A 6,000-nucleotide genomic window follows, 5' to 3' on the forward strand; every position below is an offset into this window, starting at 1 on the left:
CTAGGCCTGAATTCACTGGAGTTTAGAAAAATGAGAGGGGATCTCATTGAAACATATAAAATTCTGACAGGGCTGGGCAGACTGGATGCAGGGATGATGTTTCCTCTGGCTGGGGGATCTAGAACAAGGGCGTCACAATCTCAGGATACGGGTTGGCCATTCAGGGCTGAGATGAGGAGAAACTTCTTCACTCAGAGGGTGGTGAACCTGTGGAATTCTCTACCACAGAGGCTGTGGAGGCCAAGTCACTGAATATATTTAAGGCGGCAATAGATAGATTTCTGGAATCTGAAGGTGTCAAAAGGGTACGGGGGGAGCGCGGGAGTACAGCGTAGAGGTAGAGGATCAGCCTTGATGATCATATTGAATGGTAGAGCAGGCTCAAAGGGCTGAATGACCTACTCCTGCTCCTATTTTCTACGTTTCTACATGATGGGTAAGGTCAGCTATGATGAGGTAACATCAGAACCCTTTAAGATCCACAGTGGGGTCAAACAGGGTTGTGCTCTGGCACTGACACTCTTTGACATATTCTCTTTGCTGCTGTCATATGCTTTCAGGTCATTGACAGAGGGTGTCTACTTACATACCAGAACTGAGGGAAAGCTATTAGCCTTGCTTGCCTGAGATCCAAGACAAAGATGAGGCCAAGTCCTCATCAGAAAGCTTCTTAATGCTGACAATGCCTCACTAACATTCCATACTGAAGAACACCTTCAGCAACAAATGGACAGACTCTCTCACACCTGTAAAGACTTCGGTTTGACCATTAGCATCAGGAAGAGAAATGTCATGGTCCAGGAAGAGAAATGTCATGGTCCAGGATGTTGCCATATCACCATCCATCAGCACTGACAATGTGACGCTGGAGGTTGTTGATAGCTTCACATATCAAGGAACCACAAACACCAGCAATCTGTTACTAACCATCAGGAAAGCTGCATCTGTTATTTCCACCTTGAGTAAGAGAGTGGGGAACAACAGCAACCTGACTGAGAACACCAAACTGCGAGTCTACCAAGCCTGTGTCCTCAGTGGTAACAAAGCCCAGACAACATATGCCATGCAGGAGAAAAGGTGAACAGTTTCCACCTTCACTGTCTCAGATGTATCCTCGGCTTTTTGGCAGGACAAGGTCACCAACTCGGAGATCCTGGAGGATGTTAATTCCATCAGTACACACTCAATGGCATCTGCACTGGCTCGACCATGTTCATCGGATGGATGACAGCCATATTGTTAGGAAATAGAGATGGTTTAAGTTATATTGGTATTTGTGGGTGTTAGGAATTAACACATTAATTCAATGTGTAATAAAACATTAGCTTTAATGTTTAAGTTTGATTTGTATTCCTGTATGTGTGTGTTAAGAAAAGGTCAAGTCGAATTTTAGTTTCACTTTAAAAGGCGCCTGCATTTCTAATGAGAGTTTACGACTGTAAGAGAAGTTAAGCAAACACAAGTAGTAAATCTGGGTTGTTGCCTAGCAACAGAGAGGCAGGACCCTCCCACAGGCCGCAGAAGAAACTAGAAACAGCAGTTTGATTTGGAAGCTGTTTCAGTTCAGTTGGTTTTGAAGACAGCTGCCAAGCGGAAGCCATCTAGAAGGGGCTGATAGCCAGTCCCAAGCTAAAGTCGGTTGAAATTAGCTGCCAGACAGAGACTGGAACAAAAAGGGACAGATAGCAATCCCAAGCTAAAGAAGAAAGTCCCAAAGAATCCAGGGGAGTGGAACAGGAGAAAGTCCCAAGCAAACCTTCTAGTCAAAGGAAGGACAGGAACCCGGAAAACATCCTGTTAACTGAAGTTAAGAGTGAGGGGCAGAGAAAGGCTCCGAGCTGCAAGAAGCAGAGTCAAAGTGATATAAAGGCTTGTGAGAAGTCAGAAGGTCCAAAGAAGCAAGTGAAGGTCTGTAACTCTTTGCTATGGGCATGTGAAGCAGTTGTACTGCTGACAGCTGAGTCAGTGAGAGAGTGTGTGGAGGAAAGGCTGAAGACATGTGGTGACCCAGGAGAGAGGAACATCGGAAGGAGAGTTTGAAACCCCTGCGGAAGGTGTCTGAGAGAAAGCGTCAGTTAGGGAGAAGATTCCAAAGCGAACCCTTGGAGAATGGAGATTGGAAACCCTCGTGTGAAAGACGGAGTTCAGTGAGACCAATTGGCTCACTGTGTGACAAGCGTCTGGAGTGGGGTGGGGTGGGGGGGGGGGTGGTTGAGGAGAGATCAAAGCATCTGGTTGAGGTGGCTTCTGCCACTTGGTTTCAGAGTGTGGTGTATCTGACCACCGGTTGCCAATTGGTTTACATGGACTATGTACCTATGTACTTATTGTGAACATCAGAGTATAAGATAGCTTTTGTAACTTGTGTTATCCTTACAAATCTGTAAAGGTATGGTTGTGAGTGGAGCAGTAGTGTAATATAGTTAATCTTTTCTTGTTTAATAAAAGTTTTTGTTCTTTTGTTAAAAGTTCATCAGCTGATTCCTGTCCCTCTGTTCAGTTGCTACTCTCTACTTGCCTAAACAAACAAAAATAAAAGTTAGGATCTATCAAGCTGGGTTCCACTCTGGGTTCAGGCTTGTCAGGGGTAACCTCAGCTTGGGTCATAACACCTCTTAGACAAAAAATTCTCCTCATCTCTGTCTTAAATGGGTGACCCCTTACTTTTAAACTATGACCCCTAGTTCTAGAGTTTCCCACAAGAGGAAACATCCTCTCCACATCCACCCTGTCAAGATCCATCAAGATCTTGTATGTTTCAATCAAGTCACCTCTCACTCTTCTAAACTCCAGTGGATACAAGCCTAGCCTGTCCAACCTTTCCTCATAAGACAACCTGCCCATTCCAGGTATTAGTCCAGTAAACCTTCTCTAAACGGTTTCCAGTGCATTTACATCCTTCCTTAAATAAGGAGACCAATACTGTACACAATACTCCAGATGTGGTCTCACCAATGCCCTATACAACTGAAGCATAACCTCCCTACTTTTGTATTCAATTCCCTTCGCAATAAATGATAACATTCTATTAGCTTTCCTAATTACCTGCTGTACCCGCATACTAACCTTTTGTGATTTATGCACTAGGACACCCAGATCCCTCTGCATCTCAGAGCTCTGCAATCTCTCACCATTTAGAGAATATGCTTTTTTTGATTCTTCTTTCCAAAATAGAAAATTTCACATTTTCCCACATTATTCTCCATTTACCAGAGCTTTGCCCACTCAACCTATCTATATCACTTTAAGCCTCATGTCCTCTTCACAACTTACTGTCCTACTTTTGTATCATCAGCAAATTTAGCAGCCATACCTTTGGTTCCTTCAGCCAAATCATTTATATAAATTGTAAAATGGCACTGATCCCTGAGGCACACCACTCGTTACATCTTGCCAATCAGAAAATGACCCATTTATACCTAACCTCTGTTTCCTATTAGCCAGCCAATTTCTATCCATGCTTACACCATGAGCTTTTATTTTCCACAATAACCTTTGATGTGGCACCTTATCAAATGCCTTCTGAAAATCCAAGCACAGTACATCCACCGGTTCCCTTTTATCCACAGCACATGTTACTTCTTCAAAGAACTCCAATAAATAGGTTAATCATGATTTCCTTTCACAAAACCATGTTGACCATGCCTGATTACCTTGAATTTATCTAAGAGCCCTGCTATATCTTTAATAATAGCTTCTAACATTTTCGCATGACAGGGGCTCAGGGGTGGATTTACAATGAAACACACTGTGCTATGGCACAGGCTCCCCCAAACAGGGGCCCCCAAAATGATGAGAGTGCCGAACTGTTGGAATGTTTGCCCATCGCCACATGATGTTCAATAGCATTACCACCCCCATTATCAACATCCTGGGGGTTACTGTTGACCAACATGAACTGGACTAGCCATATAAATACAGTTGCTACAAAAGCAGGTCAGAGGCTAGGAATCCTGTGGCGTGCAACTCACCTCCTGACTCCCCAAAGCCTGTCCACCAAGGCACAAGTCAGGAGTGTGATGGAATACTCCCCACTTGCCTGGATGAGTGCAGCTCCCACAACACTCAAGAAGCTCGACACCGTCCAGGACAAAGCAGCCCGCTTGTTGGCACCCCTTTCACAAACTTTCACTCCCTCCACCATCGATGAACAGTGACAGCAGCGGCAGTGTGTACCACCTACAAAATGCACTGCAGGAATTCACCAAGGCTCCTTAGGCAGCACTTTCCAAACCTAAAGGAGGTGGGAAAGAGGATTCGGAATAAGCAGCTTCAGTGTGTTCCAGGCAATATGGATGGATGGCTGAGATCTGAGAAACAGGAATCACTGTCCAGCGATGTCCCTGCCACCTCTTGTAGCTTTTAGATTCGCCCTTCTGAGCTTGCTCGGTTATGGTGTGTGGGCTGCTTTCGCCAAAGCGCTGCAGGTTTCAGTCGTGCAGGGTGAATCCAACAGGGTTCCTGGGAGAGGAATGGTGAGACGGTTCCAGCTTGCAGAGGCAGCAGACTGCATTGCTGGGCGGTTAGCTTTCAACCTCGGTTATAAAATGAGAAGGACGAGGGAAAAGAGAGAGAGAGAGGGAAATGATCTGGATGCACTGCACATTCAGTTCACTGCATAATAACCCTTCTGTTTGTAGGCAGTGCAACAGTAGGAAAGGAAAGCCTGAAGATTGCAAAATCCAATTGGGCACCTGAGTTGAACTGAACAATGACTGGGAGGTCAGGGAGCAGCGCGGTGTGAGAAGCAGCATTCCATTACCGTGCTATTCATTCAGAGGGGACTGGGCGGGAAAGGAGGTGGTTTTGGTGTGTTTTTGAAGCTTTAGCCCTTTTCATTGTGGGGGTTCGGGCTGGCACCTGTTTTCTCGAAGAGCCGGGGAATTTCCCCAGCAGTCCCGCTATCCATCAACCAGCGTCACAAGAGCAGGTGATCTGGTAAAGGGCACACGTTGTTTGTGGGAGCTTCCTGTCTGCAATAGTGTATGCAACTCAATAGGACTTTATTGGCTGTATTGTCATTGTTCACGACCACCGGGGTGTCTCAAAGCGTTATTACATTTCTGTCTTTTTGTTAAAAACTCTGGCGTAAAGATGGAGAGAGGTCGAGGAGAGTCACAGGTTAAATTAACTTGGAGACCGTGAGTTGGGAAACGACATGATGACCCACCCACCCCCACCGCCCACACAGCCGAAGGTACTTCAAGAATCCTTTTGCCTACTTCACATATTGATGCATTTTAAAGGGCAATAAATAAGTTGTGAGGTGAGCTCAGATGTAAATTAACTGTTTTATAAGACTAAGCTTAACCATGGACTTTTAATTTCTATCCTGAATGTTTGACCTATTCACAACATCTTATATTACCAATAAACATCGGACAGTTTAGATTACTGGAATCATCGCTGCGTCTTTTATCGATCCGAGAAATTAACAACAAATTGAGCAACGTGAAACAAGGTAAGAGCCAATGTCGAGATGAAAGGCACAGTGCAGGATCAGTGATATCAGAAGCATCATCACCTTCATTTCTCTCTCCACAGAAGCTGCTTCATCTGCTGAGTATTTGCAGCATCTATGTTGATACTTGAGACATTTAACCAGGACAGATCCATTCGCAATATACAAAAATTGGTCCCTTCCAATTAAGAGTGCAGGGGTCTCCCCGAGGCACGGAGGTGCCTCAGGGAGATTTGTTTCAGTGCTAAAGTTTTAAATAAAGGTTTTTAACACTTTTAAAACATGTCCCCTCATGTGACACTATCACATGAGCTGGGACATGTCAAAGAATAAAAGTGTAAATTTTTATTAGATTTTAAAACACTTCATGAAACCTCATCCCGCCCGTGGATGAGGTTTCATGATAAATGCAAAGGCCGCCTGGGCTCTTCGCCTGCCCCCTGCCAACCTTAAGGTTGGACGGGCAGCTCATTAAATTGAATTAATTAGTTTTTAAATGGCCTTAATAGGCCTTTGACAGTTCGGCGGGCATGCAGCCG

This window comes from Cetorhinus maximus, chromosome 3 (assembly GCF_964194155.1).
Source record: "Cetorhinus maximus chromosome 3, sCetMax3.hap1.1, whole genome shotgun sequence".
Taxonomy (NCBI): Eukaryota; Metazoa; Chordata; class Chondrichthyes; order Lamniformes; family Cetorhinidae; genus Cetorhinus; species Cetorhinus maximus.